The sequence below is a fragment of the Zonotrichia leucophrys genome, chromosome 9 (genome assembly GCF_028769735.1).
Source record: "Zonotrichia leucophrys gambelii isolate GWCS_2022_RI chromosome 9, RI_Zleu_2.0, whole genome shotgun sequence".
In the NCBI taxonomy this organism is placed as follows: Eukaryota; Metazoa; Chordata; class Aves; order Passeriformes; family Passerellidae; genus Zonotrichia; species Zonotrichia leucophrys.
In genome coordinates, this window is record NC_088179.1 from 20,870,832 (window position 1) to 20,889,666 (window position 18,835).

Here is an 18,835-nt window from a genome sequence, read left to right on the forward strand (position 1 = left end):
CCTTAGGTGACACTGAGGCAACCTACACATGCCAAAATCGTTGTGCAATTAGTATGTTCTTAATTCTGTACCCTTAGAGAAGTGTACCTAATCAAATCAAAACAACATAATGCAAAATAAGGCAACCCAAGTAGCTAATTAGCTAAAAGATGTAGAATGGAAGCAAAATGAAGTATCTAATTATATAACTTCAGTTCAAGTGTACAACACACTACAAACCTATTAAAAAACCATACCACTTGCAAATTTAATCTAAACAATCCAACTACGCACCACTGCAGAGTAAAACTGAAGAGAAAAAGTTAGGAAAGTAATAAAATGGTTAAAGTCTTTCCAGTGAATTTCACTGAAATCTCTTTAGTCCATTGAAGTTAAATGACAAACTTGAACCAAATTCCCAAGATTCAAAGCCTCCTTCAAGACAACGTCATGCAACACAATTCATCTGAAGATGTATCAAAAACCAGAGGCTTTTTGAGGTTTTCTCCAATACCCACAGAAATTCTATACTCTCCTGTATACTCAGCATTTACTCTCACAGCAGCATCTCAATCTGCAAAGTCATTAAGCCTCTTGAGAAATTGGACAGGTAATAATTCATCAGGGGATAATTTCTTTCAAAACCTTCATCCCCATTACTGCATTTCTTTGCCACTCAAACACACTCCAGCACTGACATTCTCAGTCATGATTGTACAATCTGAACACGAGCCATCCAAGCTGATCAGATCACTGACAACTTGAACAGCTTAGAAACATTAAGTGTTTTAGGGATAAATATCTTGAAAACAATGAAGCTCTGCTGATATGCATCAGAGAAAAAGGCCACCTACATGCCTGTCAAATTCCCATTTTTGTTCTAACCTGAGCAACCACTACAGAAAACAAGCATCTGTAGGAAAGTGAGGGAAACAAAACAGGTAATGGAGCATTTCAGAGGATATAAAGTCCCCTCAGACATTTGTCCAAATTCAGTTTCAACACTAAGTGCGAAATACAATGAACATTTCTGAAGTTTGTTTATGATAAGCTGGCTTTAGTTGTTTTAATTATATGTCACCATCACAACACTTAGCATTCCAAATCGTCCCAGGTGTCCTGGAAATAGCACCAGCACATTCTGCAGAGAAATGCTGTAGCATTTGAAAATACAGTGGGAATATGTCTTTCCTTATAAAAATCAAAGCAATTGTTATTAAAAATAAGGCATTTTCAGTACAGTATACTAAGTTCAGTAAAATTCAGTTATTGAGTAGGAATGCATGAATTTAATTGAATCAGATGGACTCAGGGGTCTCTCCCATTAGGAGTAAAATAGATTAAATGTCAGATTATTTGCCAAGGTATTATCAATAGTTTGATGAAAATTAATAAGGGTTAAAAGATTGGGCTTTTTTGAATTGTCTTAAGTACAATAATAGTCAATTTAAAGAAATTTTAAGTGAGACTTTAGAAAACCATTTTTAGAAATACTCAAGAAGCCCTAAGCTGCACTCATGCAAGTTCCCATCAAGCCACATTAACAGTCCTCTAAAAAACAGAATTAACCAAAAAGATGCTTGGAATTCCTTCTGCATTACACAGACCTTCCCATCTGCAGTCTGGCATCCCAGCCCTCTCTCATGCCTACACTGCACTCCTTCAGGCAGCCTTGGGCAGACAAAGCCCAGTCCCAGGATGTGACAGGGGACAGTGAGGGCACAGCAGCCCCGGTGTGGGTGACCCTGGCACCCCAGCTGAGCCACTGCTGTAAGGGCAGAACCTCCACTCACACACAGAGAGGGAAACACAACCCAGAGCCACATTCTCGGGTGGAAAAACCAAACACATCTCATTAATTGTTGCTCCAGATCTCAGCAGGCTTTTTTTTTTTTTTGGATGTGTCCCAGTAGCTGAGATTTCCAACCAGCACATTAAAGGATATGTCAATAATCCAGTATTTCTTTCCACCACCTGGAATCCAAGACACACCTCTAATGTACCTGTTACCTTTCTGTTATCCATTCATACTTTGGAATTCCAGCTTTAAAGCTGTGCCTGCACTTCAAAGCTTGCTATCCCTTCCCCCATAAGGACAGGGGTAAAAGATCCCTGGACAAGCACTTCAAGTCAAACACACCCTTTGCTATTTCAGGCTCTAACATAAGCAGATTACAGCTCAGCTGTGTCCTGTCTGAACTTTTGTTTCTCTCTTGCCAATGCTGCACTAATTATCCCTGAGAAAAGACAGACTTTAATTAACAAGCAATGACCAACTTTTATCTATAAACTCTTTCTTCCCATCCAAGCTCTGCCTCTAAGTAGCTATTAAACACCAAGTTTTAGCAGTGAGTAATTAGGAGATACTCTTACCACACAGAGTTAATGCAGAATTCAAACAAAGCAGGAGATGCAGGCCATGGGGGCTGCCAGGGATGCCCTGTCCATGGGAGAAGCCAAGATGAATCCTTGTCCCTTTTTACAGGCTCAATGTGCTCCTGCTGCACACACTGTCACAGCCAGGCTGCTACCCAGTGCAACCTGCTTTGCAGTGAGAAAATATGAAAAAACACAGATCTCTGCCTCAAACTGTTGAGAGCAGAAAGGGAAGATCTTTCTTGATGCCCTTTCATACAGGGAATGTGCAAGCCCGTCTCTTCAAACATGAGAAACAGGAGCAGAGACAGCTTCAAAGGAGGGAAAACTAGTTCTTGGGACAGGTAGCTAAAAGGAGAACATGTAATTTAAATGAAAACCAGGTGGTTGAGCTGGTTCTTTTAACTGGCACATCACCTGCTAAGGATGTGCACAGCTCAGAGCAAGCTGCCCCACACACATAGCAGAGCACTGAGGAGCACCTCAGTCCTCCTTAATATCGTTAAAATCCTCAGCTAAGGAGCACAAACCTCAGTGCTCCTTAGTATCATTTTGTTTAACTACTTGAACTATTCCGCAAAGTTCTGCACAGCAAACACTTGTGAAACCATTTCCTTCCCCCACTGACGACAGCACTTAGAGAATTATTTGATTTACACCACAAAGGGAATTCAAACATAGCTCAAGAGCAAACAAAACTTCCTGCACCATACACACTCAACCTATATGAGATGCGCGAAAAAAACCTCAGTGTTTCATTGTCCCTGTGACTTGTGTGCACTCAATACCCAACAGCTGCAAGTTTCATCTTCACAGAGCCAGTCAGAATCATCCCATGAGAACTTCTGAGTTGCCACAGCAATCAAATGTTATTAGAGGGAGATTAATTGGAGTCAGTACATGCAGTTTAGGTTTAGAACAACAACTGCTAATTTCCCAAAACTGAGGAGAACTGAGGGGAAAAACGGACTCGAAAAACTTTATCTACAACTGTAAGCTCTTCTTTGTTTTTCCAGAAAAGACAACTTGAAAAATTTTGATTCCCTTGTTTGAGAAAGAGGGACACTTCAACTAAAATCCAATCCTGATACCATGGTAAGAAGACAAAAATGTAATGCAGCATAAAAAAGGGTAAAAGAGAGAAGCTAAGAATAGCCAGTGAAAGTAGTACAAAAATTTGGTTAAGTGAAACCAAGGCTGAAGTCAAGACAAGTCAGACAAAGAAAAATAACCATGACTTGCAAGAAAACAGAAAACGAGCTGCATTCTAAAATAAACTAAGGAGGACTGAACTCCAATAGCAGCATAACCCCACTGCAAAACAGAAGTGAAAATAGGGCTAATGATGCAGGGGAAAAGAATTTAATGAATTCTTCTGTTTGGTATTTGGAAGAGCTACAAAATGCACTTGTTGACTTACCCCAGTGGGCAAGTCAGCCCCAAAATGTTTCAATTAAGTTTTGATTGGAGCCTTTAAAGAAATGCCTGACCTATTGCCAACAACAGGACACACTGATGCAGAGGGATGCAGCAGAGAGAGACTGTGTTAGCCCTGCACCAGCAGCTGAGAGGGAAGCAGGTTGCCCAGTGCAATTACATCCCATTAGTAAGACACAGCTTTCAGATAAAACAATCAAAAGTCAATGAAGGATTCCAGTGATAAGGAATGCAAAGATAGGAACATAATCAGAATTGTCATTCTCTATAAAGCAGGCCCTGTCAAACAAATCCAAGTGCGCTCTCGGCCGAGATTACACCTCTGGTTGGAGAGATAGCTGTGGGAGCACATGTGTGTTCTTGAGCCAGCCTCTGACTTGGTACCACACAACACTGATAAAAGAGCTCACTCTGCACAATCAACATGAAATATCTCCAATGGATCAAGAGCTGGCCAGCCAAGTGACCACAGATTAATCTGTGAGCTGATAACACCGAGTGCCCAACACATGGCACATCAGCCCTCTCAAAGGGTTGGCATTTTTATGTAGCCCCAGCCAACGAGGACTGGACACTAAAGAACAGGAGCAGAAGCAGGAGCCAGGCAAATCAGAATTTGGCACAACATTAGAAATGAAAATCCAAACATTATCTACTGAAGTAGATGGAATCAGCCAGGGGAAGTGAGTAGTATTCCCTCCTCTTATGGCAACATGACTTCATGCACCCACCAGAAATACAAATTACAAGTCAGCCAAGATAACTTTATCCTTTCTAAAAAAGAACTATAACCTTACTAAACCAGGTGTAGGCTGTACTGCCTACTGACAATTGTGTTAGTTTGGAAAGTTGGCATTTGTAAGGGAACTGTCCTTGCCCCCCCCCACCCACGGCAAGTCAGCTTTGTACAAAGGCTTCCTACAGATGCAATACAATATGCTGAGCAAAAGGCAAGTAGTTATTGCCCTCTTGCCAAGGAAACCTCTGGGAGAGGCTTTCAGAGGTAGGAACTGCACACAGGCACTCCTCAAGAGCAGCCTTGGGGAGGGAAACCCCCACACACGTGCAGAGCACTAATAAGATTTCTAGTCCAGCCTCAACTGAAACAAGCCCCAAACAAAGTATCTCCAGTATTTTCACCTCTGTGTCTTGTTTTCTCAGCTGCAAAATGGGGATAATGGAACACATCACTTCTGTTAGTGCCCTGGTCTCTTCCAAGGGAAGAAGAACCAGCATACTGGTTATTCACCAGTGTTTATTTAATGATTTCCTACTAAAATTGACAGCGTGCCCTGGCCAGTAACACTAATTATCACTTCATGCGATCTGTTTGACTGTCCACATAAAAAAACTACAGCTTTACACTGCAAGTTTTTTCATATTGACCTTCCTAAATCAGGAAATGCTTAGCAGCTTGTGGGTGAGACTGAAACTAAACCATACTACCCAGCCAGCATTAAATAAAGCCCCACTGATCCCTTCTGCTGTGCTCTGGGCTCTGCCAACCTGCCCGGGGATGCTCCCTCTGCCCCATTCCCAGCCAGGCTCTTCCAGTCAGCTCCTGGCCTCCCACCAGCACTTTCCCCTCTGGAAGCTAGTTCTTGTTGCCCATGTTAACTTTTCCCTTGCCACAGTAGGCTGAAATCCCATAGGAACAATAAAAATCAACTCCAACATATTTTGCACCAACACAAGTGGCCGCGGTGTGAGATGCTGTTCCCAGTTGCTTCATTAACTCCCCAGTCAGAGCAGTTTTAAATTAAAAAAAAAAAAAAAAAAACAAAAATCAAAACAAACCAACAAAAGCCACTTTTAAGTGCACTGTCTTATTGTGATTTTTAATTAGCACCAGGATTTCAGATAGTGCACACCCATGGCCCCAGAAGGGGGTGAGGGGAGTACGTGTGTGCGCTTGTGTAACCATTGTTCCCCCGTCAAATACAGCTCATCCTCCAGCCCATCCGAGCTCCCAGCTGCCCAGTCACACAACTCCTGAAAGTTCAACAGCTGGGTGTTTTATAAGCCTGGAGAACTCCCAAGGCAATCCTTACGTGGCTGGCAGGGAGCCCTGGCCAAAGGCTGGGGACCCCACGGGGAACGTTCAGCGCTTCACCTTCCTGGCAAAGGCAAAGCCCACGCTCACAGCCCAGCACAGGCAAGGCAAAGCACACGCTCACAGCCCAGCACAGTGTTTTGTAAGCAGCAAATGACAGAGCCATTGGGCAGTGGCTGGGATCCAGGACCTGCAACCATCTGCAAGTTTGCTTGGCTTTTGTTTCACTTTCCAGCGCTGATGGATGGAAACAAGCTCCCAGTTCTTCTGAATTAGCATAAAGACAATTAAAACAACTTGTACCCCCCAAGCAGCTCCGGAAAAAGCACATCACAAGCTTAAATAAGAGTGTTGATAATATGTTTAAGTAAAACCTGCCTCTAAAACAAAAAAAAATTCCACCCCACACAAAAATCTCAGCTGTATCACAGAAGACACCTTTGCCAACAAGGCCTGTGACTCCTGTTGCAGAGGAAAAGGCTCAGATGAAAGTCTGCAGGACTCACTGCATCCTCCTCTCTCCAAAGAAACATGAACTTCTGACACAAAAGCGTATCTGCTGGGAAAGGGGAAACCATAGGTCCAGTATTCAAGAAATTTCAGTGTAGCTACCAAGCAATTAGTTGGACAATACCTTCTCTACATGCTTTTTCCTTTTCCAGAGTCCTGGTGCAAGCAGACCTAGCAATTTGCTGCTTTTACAGCCACTTGTGAAGTTGCAGATGACCAAATTTAAATTTTCCTTTCCTTATCACTGAAAGTATTTCTACTTTGGCATTGCACATTTGTTCACTGATTTCACTTATATAAAAAGCTTTTATCTTGTATTTCAGTATAGCTTCCATCTTCTACCAGCACACAAATTCAGGCATTTTAAAATATTTAAATTAACATTTGTATAAGCCTGACCTTGTTACATTCTTTTCCCCCTAGGACAAAGTGTAAACAAAAGTTTATCTTGCATTCTGATTTTGCTTTGAAGCCTGCGATTATCTGAAGAATTAACATACTCTTTCCTAGAGATTATCCTTGGTAAAGTTTTGGATACAAACCTCTCCACTTTGATAAGTGATCCACCACTTCTGGAAAGCACCTTTGTTGTTTGACCTGATGTTCAAAGCTTTTTGAAAGCCACCCATCTCCTTTCCTGGAACCATGTTACATCAGGACCTTCTATCAGTAAAAGTAGCAGGACATGAAAGCGAAATTCCACCATGATTGCAGCCATACTGGAGCTGCAGCACCAGTATTGTACAGCTCTGCACAACTTCAGGGGCAAGCAGAATTGAAAAGAAGTTGCCAGTTGAAGCTGAATGCCCGTTCATTAAGAAATAAGGATTAGATTTATAAATTTTGCAGCTGCACTGAATGCCCACAGTACTTTCATCAGATTATATTCCAGGTTCCCTGTTCTCCCACTCCCATGAAATCCATCTGCCACTGGTACAGTCTTTATTCATATATGGGAATACCACAGGCACATACTCTTTAATAGCCTTGCATTAAGCCCTGTACATTAAAAGTACTGAGGTATTTCTGCATGCCCTGAGTTGGCTCCTGTTTAGATAGCTGGGCTGGGTTTGGACTAAGCTGCTCAATCAAATTCTGAATAAGTTTTTATTTATTGACATCTTGTGTCCACACGTTCATCTGCCAGCACTGGCTTTTGGCTTAAACAGTCCTGTATGCATTCCATGTTTACCTCTCTGATGGATTTAGAGATAGTAAAGTTCATTGGAACTTCTTTCCTGTTAAACATTTCTTCATCTCATCTTACGAGAAAGGCTTTCCACACTTTCAGTCATGCCTGTAACCCTCGCCTGTAACTCTACCACTTCCAATTTACCCATCTTTCACTAACATAGGTGATCAGAAAGCATACACTTTCCAAAACAAATCCCAGAGGGACTTGCAAAATACTGTTAATCTCCCTTCCCATCTCTATTAGAGGCAAAATGAGATTCCCCCCTTGGGTGGATACCTTTCTTCATGGCTGTATAACCACTATCAGGCCACGTTCACACTCTGGTTGAGCAGTTGCACAACAAAGTCTCCACATCTGCTCAAAGAAACTTCACTGCTAATATTGATCACAAAGGTCAGGAAGAGCTGCTGTTGGCAGAAAAACAAAGAAAACCTTTGTCTAATATACTAGAATAGATAAAAAAGGTATTTATCTGTTTCTTCTTTCCAACTGTGTATTCTATGTATGATGAGAGAAGAGTTGTTGCTTCCCCTTCCCATCTGCCAAATCCTTTCATAAATGCACAAGTCCAATATTGCAAAACATTTTCTGAGAAAAGTAGGGATATGAAAAAATAGTAAATCAGTGATACTTTTACAGTATGCAGCCAACATAAAACACAAACTGAAGAACCAGTCAAATCTTCGTCGAAAATTTTAAGGAAGTTTTCTTCATGCGAATCACCTACACTTTGCATACAGCTCCCTCAAATTGTCTTGAACTTGCCAGGCAATAGGAGCAGGAGGAGGAACAGTCCAGGGAGCACAGGCAGGACCTCAGCAGAGAGAAACCTCCTGCCCAGCCAGCCATGCTGGGGGAACCCTTCAGGGAGCCAGCAGAACACAGTTACATCTCACTTGCTCCACAGAGCCAGGACACTTAAAAAAACAAAAAATCTATGTATCCATAATAATGGAAAATAACTCTTCCAAGGACAGAAGAGGAGGGAAGCTGACAGATCCAATCTGCCATCCCCATACGCTTTCTAACTCAAACCCAAGTCCTCTGCCTGCCGTGTGAGGTTAGCCCAGGCAGCAGGCCAAGGCTTTGCTTTTCCCTCCCGAGTGCAAGGACAGATCTGCCGCTGCCACGTGGCCCAGCCAGCACTGCCCACAGCCCTGCAGCTGCAGCTCCACCACGGCCCTGGGCTGGCCAGGCTGGCCAGGTCTGCTCTTATCACTGCCCAAGTCAACTCAATCCCCTAAGAGTGTGTTCCTGTATTTCCTTGTGCTTCAACGAGAGAGAACGTCACGGAACCTTAATTATAGCAGGGCCAATAATAATAATACACTTGGTCTACTTGCAAACTGATCCAGTCAATACTATTTTCCATGTCTTGACATATCCCTATTTTCTCTGTCCCAATTCTCACATTTCACTCGCCTTCTTCCCCTTGCACTAACCCACACACTGAAATCAATACACTGTAGTCTAGAAAAACCTAACAAAGGAAAAAGGAAATAGAGAAATAAGAATTTAGTAAGACAGACCAGAAGGATACTCAGAAGTGCTAGCAAGAGCAGGACTGGAATAATCTAGAAGCTCTGAGAAACTGAAAAACCTTTTCACAGCAGCATTTTAGGGCATAATATCATCCTGTTTGACTGAATGATCACAAAATGCCAAAAGGAAGTGAAACCGTTGATGTCCTGAAGTTGGAGTTTTAGATCCACAAATATTGCCTTTACAGTAACATAGCAGCTCTCACACATCCACTGAAGCAACCTATTCAGAGGCACATAAAAATTCAAGTGTAGCCACCTCATTCCTTGCACAGATTGTGGTTACAGAAGTATCTGAATGACTTGACTCTTTCGTTTTACCCAGAAGCCAGAAGTGGAAGAGATCAGAGATCCTTTTGGTTGCGCTCGGCAGAATTGCCTAATTTCCACCACATCACCATTTCCTGCCCACTGAACACGGCAGCTGGAACAGCTGGACGAGCACGTCCAGCCCTGCTAACCCAGAGGGGAAAGGGTAAAGATAAAACACCACACACACACACGAGAGCTCGCAGGGAGAAGACACTTAAATTGGGTAACAAGACAATTCTGTTCTGTTCCTCATCTCCTCGCAGCCGTGGGCGTACAGTGCCCTGACTGCTGCTCACAGCGCTCACTGACCCGAGGAACAGCCTTCAAGGCAACAAAGAGTTTGCACTGTATGCCTAACGAAGTCACAGAGGATGTTTATGTTTTGTGCAGTCACTAAAAGCACCGCTGAACTTAACAAGCAATAATAAAGATCTGTTAGAGCAGCATATGGAGCTGCAAAAATAAACATGTGCGGAGCAGAATGAAACAAGTTAATTTCACCACCAGCTGACACACAAGGAACAAGGATTAAGGCTCAGATCACAGACTCATGAATGGTTTGGGTTGAAAGGCACCATAAAGACCATGTAGCTTCAATCCCCTGCCACAGGCAGGGATGCCTTCCACAATCCCAGGGTGTTCCAAGCCCTGTCCAGCCTGGCCTTGGACACTTCCAGGGACTGAGCAGCCACAGCTCCTCTGGGCAACCTGTGCCAGTCTCACCATCCTCATATTAAAGGATTTCTTCCTAATATCTAAGCTAAATCTATCCTTTCAGTCACTTCTCTCCACTTTTATATCAAACTCTACAGAACTTTTGCTTTGTGGAAAAATCTCAGAATTCCTCTTTAGCCATAAGATTTCTTGTGCATTGGTTATGGCCAGCTAAGAATAATGTAACCTGCATGCTCAATACCAGGTAAGAGTGTGACCCTAGATCACTGGTGCCTATGATCTAGTACTAAAATTCTCAATTAACTTTATTTAACTTCCTAGCATGGTGAAAACAGCTGAGTGCTGCCCAGTAGTCCACAATAGACATCCAACAAGACATTAACTGGGTCTCTGGTGTAATCCATAGGATATTTCTTACTCCTGAACATGACATCATTACCTCACCAACATCTAAGTTAACCACACAGAAATACAAAGTCATTTTGCTTTGGTCCTTTAAGGTTTCTCTTTGTTGACTTCTGTTGTTGTTTTGAGGTCCTGCTGAACTCTAATGTAATTTAGCTTTGTAACAAATAAACCAAAAGGACAACATACAAATAGGAAGTTACACAAGGAAACACCGTGGGAATGAACCACCTACCTGCTTAAGTGCAAGCAAAACACAGAAGTACCAGAAAACCAGGCTTCAGTTCTGCTTATTCTGGGTGTTTTGTCAGTATTACAGACCAGGAAGGTACCTACAGCAGCCTAAATAACAAACTTCTGATTATAGAACAGAAAGAAATTGACTGTCAAACAAACTGACTTATAAACATACAAACTGACACCCTGAAATGCCATAAAATTAACCCTTTATCCTCAGAACATCCAACATACATTTCCTACAAGTACAAAAGGAGGTTGAACTCTTCAGAGCAGAGCTGACAGCCTGCAGGGTCACAGTGCACACAGAGAGCAGGGGTCAGTCTTTTGGCTAGAGAATCATTTTCAACTGATCCAGAAGTGTAAGTGTTGTTTCACTCCACAATTTCTACAGGGGATTATTTGTGACCCTGTGACATTTTTTCTGCTCCTCCAAGCCACGTAAGGTCACTCATTTAAAAGGAGACAACATATGTACATGTTCAGACATTAACACAGACATAGTGAAGCACCACTTAACTATGATTTATACTGAATTTAGCTTTTTTTTTTTCACCATCCCTTTCTCTTTTCCGTAGCACCACCAACTTTCTGCAGCTCGTCCTGCTTCTGGCTTACTCTCCAAGCCTAAGTTCTCCAAAGACCATGTGCAGTTTCAGAAGTGGAAGTGGGGGAAGGAGTTAAACACGACAGCCAAAACACAAGGCCACCTCACTACACCAATCCCTCATTTCTTTCCTTATAATAACACCCTTGCCAACCAAGCCAGGAAACTTCTGACCCATTCCTCAGAACCAGCCTTTGAAGATGGATTTTCCCTCCTTGTATGCCTGGCTGGGACCTGTACTATCAACAATGCCTCAACCTGTGATCCAAGGAGCAGCACGTGTGGTCCTGTCAGACCAGGCCACTTCAGCTCCATGAAGCACATGAGGACCGCACAGCACGGCCCTCCTGGGTCACCTGCACGCACCTTGGGGCCAGGACACTGCCACCTGGGCTGCAGAGCTGGGCACACCCCAGTGCACGTGTGGATGGACACGCTCCTCATGTCCCACAGGCCACGCGTCACAGCCAGCGCATGAACCCAAAGGGAAGAGCACAGAAGGGAACGCAGCGTTCCACCACGAACACAGATCTGCTGCCCCTCCCTCACCCACATCTGAAGCGTTCAAGAAAAGCCAGCTAAGAGCAAACGCTGTGCCAAATTCAGGATTGTGTCTCTAGCTGCCCAGTTCCCCAGACTTGGGATTGTCAGATGGGTGGCTCAAGAGGATGATGCTCCTGTGACCAAATGCTGCACCCCAAACCTCCAGCTTAGAGCACAGGAGCATAAAAAACCTCACTGCATGCTAAGGATCACCTTTAACAGCTTTGCAACCAACAGAATGTAAAATATACTGAGAGATAATAGAAGGAAAACCCTACTGTAGTATCAAGAATCACAGGTGGCTAATGAGTACGTGTGTTAAAGAAAGGATGGGCAAGTGGGACGCTGAGAAAAGCAGACCTTGGAATTAAAAAAAAAACCACCTCACTAAAGCAGAAGCCAATTCCATAAAAATCCAGAGTAAGAAATGGTTCTTTTCTTTCATTTGCTTTTCTTTGAGCTGCCACAGCGTCTAACACTTTCCAGCATTCGAAAATAAAGACTTGTTGCACTCTCCTCCCCAAGGCAGGCTTTGAGAACAAATTTCCTAGTTAACCTGCCAAAGCAGAAGATGTGATAGCAGCTGAACATCCCTCTGCCCTGCTCAGGGGATGACTCAGTGGAAATCAGCCCTCAAGAAACGTGTTGCCATCCTTCAGACAATGCAACCAAATAGGAAAAAATTCTTCACCTTAAAAGTCATGCCTCCCAAGGTAGCCACAGTTCAATACAGGACTGTATAACAGAGGATCACTAACACGTTTTGGGGAAAATGTACAGCTTATTTTCAACCCCTTTTTTCAATTTTTAATATAGTTAATAAAAAAGTATATCTCCTAACAAGCCTATAAAACCATTTCCTCAGAGCTTTGGAGCAGTACAAAAGAACAGGACATGAGTGTGTTCTAAGCAAAGTGAAGTAAGAACTGGTGAAAACAAGACCAACATTACAACTGTTCAAGTCAAACACACTCCTCAAAGTCAAACACCAGTTACCATCTGCTGCAAGAACAGAGTAACACACAAACACGTATGCAACTAGGTCCCAAACTTCCATCCAGTTCAAATACACCTAGAAGAATCAGATACATGGTATATTCCAATTTGCCTTGTCTTGTCACAGAAAGAGGAACTTTTCCCACTTCAACATAAGGCATTACTCCTGATACTTTAGCATCATATGAAAGACAAGATACTGAGTCCTCCAGTAAAGCAACACCCTTGACAGAGTCAGTCAAGCCAAAGCTGTGCCTTTGCTTTTCAAAATCACCGTTTCCATCAGTACTTCTAGACAAAGAAAAAAAAAAAAAAAACAAAAACCCACACACTATTCAGGCATTACAGACCCCAAAATATTCCACAAGCTCTGCAGTTCTCACTGGGTCTCTTCTGCTCTGTCAATTCATTCTAATGAAGTGATGCTTCTGGTTGCCACACATTTGCTAGTAACAAGACACTGAAGGCAATTTTTTCCATTCTGCAAGCTGGCATCACATGAATCCACAAAAAACAGCCTGACCAGAAGGAAACCTACCCAGTGCTCTCATTATCCACAAATGCTTTCATCCTTTTTCTCTGCTGCATTATTCCACATCAATAAATAAATGAGGAGCAGAGCAATACGTAGCACTGAGTAACATACCCAGATCAGTTCAAGTGTCTGCAAGCATAAGGTCACTTATGTTACCTGAATTGTCATTGAATAGGGACATACTTCTACAGCAAAGGCAAGTTATAAAGTGGAATTAATTCTTTCAGCTAACTAACCATACACTAAAGGAAAATGGTAAGGTCATCCTGAAACAATCAGGACAACTCTGTACTCCCACACTGCTTCTGCTATCAAGGTCCAAAATAATCACTCCATCTTCACTACAGTTCCGGGTTTGACTAAAGAATTGTGCAGAAATATTTGGGGCAAAAGATAACATGGGGATATAGGTTATAAACACTGGCTTTTTATTAGTGGGTGATGGAAGATAGGGAGCAACCACGTAAAATTGACACATCTGCACAGAGAACCTACAAACTAAGAGCAGACTGGTTTTGCTAGTCCAGATTAAAAGCATGAGGAAATCTGTCCACAACATCCCAAGCATCCCTGAGGGTGGCAAGGGTCATCTAAAATTGTTGTTTATTGAAGTTTTTATTAGCCTCTTGAAAGGAATTTCTTTCTCTCTTTCCAAGGCATTCCACATGAAGCATTCCTGGAAGCATGAAGTAGACGTTTAAATACATGTATACACATATTCTATTATTAGAGCCCTTTGCAAAGATCTAATAATAGAGAAGTCCATAATAATGTATAAAGCAATGATAAGAGACCAGGATGCAAAGCATGTTTTAAGGCATTTGCATTGCTGCCATAGAATTGCAATACACTAACACAACAGAAAAATCAGACAGGCTTATCACCTTCATCTCCAGAGAATTCAAGTGTTTGCTCTCAGTTATTCTAAATCTAAAAAATAACAAGATAAACAAAAACACAAGAGCAGAAACCCCTCTCCTGAATCCATCTTGTCATTGCACTGAGTATCTTATAGAATGAGGAGCAGATGCCAGAACAAGCAAATGCCACATATTAGTATTAGCTGTAGTTTCATCCTCTCGAAAAAAGAAATTATAAAATATGTATTTCATTACTTAGGAATTGTTTATTGCTTCATATTACAAAACTAACACTATACATAGCTGCAGTTTACTAAACAGAGCATCCACACAGCAATTTTCAGTATATCACCATTATAAACTGTCACCATTAGAAAAACAAATAGAGAGTGTTTCTTATGCTGCTGGCTTTTTGTCTGTTATCTGCTAACAAACACCACAATTTACTTGTAAACAAAGGATTCCTCAGATGAAACACAGAAAGCATGTCACTGGAGAAGCCCTGCATTTTAACCTCTAAGCTCAAGGAAACCCATCCTTTTCCCAATTAAAAGCACCACAAAGATTTGCTCCAGGCTGCACTACCTGGGACCTCCAGGGAATATTCCTGCTCGAGAACAGACTTTAACACAGACAACGTTTTTCTTGTGCACTTGCTCAACAGCACCGTCATTTTTCATCCAGAGCAAAGCACAGATTTAACATCCACAGCAGCATTTCTGAAAGGCAACTCATCTCTCCAACACTCTTGCAAATTCCACAATAAATCACATTTAATTAGTTTGTGCTTTTTTTTCCTTTTTTTTTTTTTTCTTTCCCTGGCAGCCTGGAATCCAACAGCGAGCAGGCTTCCAACTTTAATTTTGCAAAGAGGTGCTTAGAACAAACTGATAAAAACGCCAAGCACCACGTCCCCACTGGAAGCTGTTTGGAGTTATCTGCTCGCTGGCACACCAGCATTCCTGCCTGTAGATGGCTTTTCACCGCTGTGTATCCAGCGGCTCCTATTTCCACCGCCTTGTTTGAAGAACTTCCCTCTTCCCACATACCTCCCATCTCCAGGGACGGATCACACAGGGACACTAAACCTTGGCCGTAAACAACACGAGTTTTGATCCTGCTGTTTCCAGAGGATCCTCCACCACTCAGCAGTGCAGAGACAATTGCTGAGGCACAAATCCTCGGGGCAACGCTTGGGAAACTTTGTCTCGCCAGTTCTTTTGCACAGCTGAGATTTACACAGGGCTCTGCTGGCTTCTTCTGCTATTTATTTTATTTGCTGCACACCAAAGGCTGCTGCAAACAAATGGAATTTCGATAACTTGCGGCATGTTGCTCAAAACAATTCCAGTGACACTATTTCCAGACTTTAAACCAAACAGCCTTGGTGGAGTGACAGGATGCTGTCCCAGTGTGTCCCAAAGTGCCACCCCACTCCATCTCCCCCCATGTCTTTTCTTTGGATGGAAGGGGCAGACTACAGTGAAGAAAAAAGCACTGTGGAGAGTAATTTGTTTGATTCAGGTGTTTTCAGGCTCTGGGCCTTGTATTTAATTACATGTGCTTAGCAGGCATTTATCCTCATGCTACAAACATTTATTCATACTGTAAATGTTGATTTTGACAACTTACATGAGGGAAAAAGTCAATTATACTTATTAGAAAGTTCATGAATACAACCACACACATGCAGAAGTTTGCTGCATGATTTGTACATATTTTCTTGCACAGATTTATGAACTGCAGAAGTCTGACTGCTCTTAACTGCTTCTCTTTCTCGGAAGAAAACTATAAAGTGAGGAGGAAAAAAAACCAAATTCTCTGCTAAGAAATAGGTATGATGGAGAAAACTTCTTTTAGTTCCCTGAATACTACACATAGGAAAAAAAGTGCCAGGATAAACACATTTCAGATTGAAAGTTACAAACTTTTCTGAGACTAAAGATAAAATACTTGCAGTATGGAGTTACAGCTCTGAGCTTCTTGGCTATAGCAGAATATCAGCTTATTTTGGCTGCCAGCTACCTTAATTTCTTATCCTTTGGCCAACTATAGGCTAACAGTATGAAAAAACCCTCTCGTTGCTGTCCCAGCAGCGACCTCAAACCCAAACCAGATGAGTCCCAAAGGCACAAAATTTTAGAAAAGAAAAAAAAAAAGTAAAATACATCACCTTCCACACAGACTCATCTCTGAGCTACATTATAAGCATAAAGTAGCTAAAAGATACTGAACTGGGAAGAACAATACACGATACTTCTGGGGCAGCAGACGTTGCTGCCACAGCAGGGTCCCAACACAACCACAAATCACAACAGCTTTGAAATTAACGAGAGGGAACCACAGAAGTGCCGAAGATTAAGAGAAAAGCACTAACAGACCGCTTCTGTGCGAGACCCGAAATGACCCCGGGAATTCGGCCAAGAATCATTTTCTTACTGGTAGCACCGGCAGCGACTGCTGAGAAAGACACACGGGCCGTAGGTGAACGGGGCAAAAAGAGCAAGATGCTTCCACTCAGGAGGAGCCCTCGGCCATTCCTGAGGTTCAAGGAAGCCAGGCCTTTATCTGGATTCCCAGCCAAGCACACATTGTGTCATCCGTGTCCAGACCGGCCGCTCCCCATCAGAACAAAGCGCAGACCCGGACCAGGACAGGCACTGCCAGGCCTGGCACTCCTAAACTCTTTATAAGCAAGCTCTGCTACAAAAAAAAAAAAAAAAAAAAAAAAGAAGAAGGTTGAGAAATAGTGGTCTACGCTTAAAAATCTGTGGAAGTTTGAAATGCCATTACCCAGCACATTGTTAAACTCGAGTTAGACTGGTTTGGCACCTTTCAGGAACGTACTGTGTTCTGCAGGGTAAGCGGTTAAGGGATACAGCAGCTGTGGTTAGGGCACAGGTAACTGGGATATGTGAATCCTGTTCTCACAGACCCAGCACGGAGTCCGAACAGCAAACAGAAAAATCCACAATTAAAAACACCAACAAGGAACTCTAATCTCCACGTATCTCAGCTCCCCCCCACCCCACCCTGTGATGGGGTAACTACCCCTTTAAGGCCAGTACTTTTATACACTCAAAGGACACAAAGAAATGCAAATGAAATACAAAATTACTAATATGGAGAGAGGCAGGCTTGCCCCGCGCCATCTATTCTACAAATATAGATGGGATAAATGGTTCGTTACATTTAACTCCAAGCCGCACTACCTCCGCCAAAACCTTATTTAAATAGAACATTTCTGAGAACCGAGAAGGGGGGGATGCAGCTGTGGTCTTAACCTAAGAGAGGTTAAGCTTTTAAAAAGGGTTGTTCTTTTTTACTCCGTCTGCTGGTCGCATGCCATTTTAAAAAGGTGTCTGGCAAGCAAAAATAAAAAGTTTCCAGGGCTTTCCTTCCCCAAGCCGCCTCTGCCAGGAGCCCGGCGGGGAGGACGGGGCCAAGAGAAGACGGTCGCGCCTTTCTCCAGCTTTTTCTCCAACATGCCCTCTGGATCCCGACGTTCTGGAGGCGGAGGAGCGCCCGGTTTCTCCACCTGCCCGCAGCCCCGGCCGGGCAGGGGGCTGCGGAGCGGGGCGCGGCTCGGGGGGCGCCCCGCACACACCGCGGTGCCCGCGGCCCCCGCCGGCCCCGACCGCTCCCGCACTTCTCCTCCGGGAGCCGCAGCGGGCGGGGAGGGCGGTGGCGATGACAGCAGCCGGGCCGGCCGCCCCCAGGGACAGCCGGGCGGTGCTGGAGCGCCCGTCCCGCCGCCAGCCCCGAGCGCGGCCGCTCCCGCCCGCCCGCCCGCCGGGCGCTCCCCGCGGCGGACGGAGCCGGCGGGGCGGGCAGAGAAACTTTCCACCGAGTGCGGCCGCGTCCCGCCGCCGAACAAAAGAGCCGGGACCCGGAGAGGCGCCGCGGGGCGGGGGACGCGGCTGCCCGGCGCTCGGAGCGCAGCGGAGCCGCGGGGCTCCCCGCCCGGCACCCGTTCGCCCGCAGCGCCGCCGCGTCCTTACCTGCGGGAGGGCGGTGCGGGGCGGCGAGTCCCGGTTAGCTGGAGCGAGTGCCGGGAGGGCTCGGCGGGGATTCCGCCATGTCAGTGATGTCGGCACCACATGGGGCCCCGGCCGGCCCACGCTACCGCGCACTCTGGAGTAGCGGCTCCCGCCGAAAAGGCGGCCGAGGCGGGCGTGGGACGCCGGCCAGCCCCGCTGCCGCCCCGCCCCGCGCCGCCGGGGCGGGCGCTCCGTGAGGGGCGGGCACGGGGCGGGCACGGCACCCGGCCCCTTCGGCCCCAGCCGCTCCGGTTCGCGTTCCCGTTCCGCCTCGTCCGCCCGCCGCGATCCGCCCGTCGTTCCTTGGAACCGCGGAATAATAGAGTTAGAGAATCGTCAGGGCTGAAGATGAGCCGGTCCTGCCGCCCGGCCAGCAGCACCGCTATAACCCCTGAACAGCATCGCCCAGCGGCAGGTCCAAACGCCTCTTTAACACCTCCAGCGGTAGTGACTCCACCTCCATCCGTTTCAGTGTCAGACCACCCTAAAAGTAAAACATTTGTTTCTAATGTCTAATCCGAATCTCCCCTATCC

At 44.5% G+C, this 18,835-nt stretch overlaps 1 protein-coding gene across 1 annotated transcript in view; it reads right to left on the reverse strand.

Moving 5' to 3' along the window:
* FNDC3B (fibronectin type III domain containing 3B) overlaps positions 1 to 18,441 on the reverse strand; it is a 184,409-nt gene extending 165,968 nt beyond the window's left edge. Inside the window, exon 1 of the mRNA XM_064721110.1 lies at positions 18,263 to 18,441. The gene's annotated coding sequence lies outside the window, so the exon portion shown is untranslated. The remainder of the gene's footprint in view (positions 1 to 18,262) is intronic.
* Positions 18,442 to 18,835: the final 394 nt, after the last annotated feature.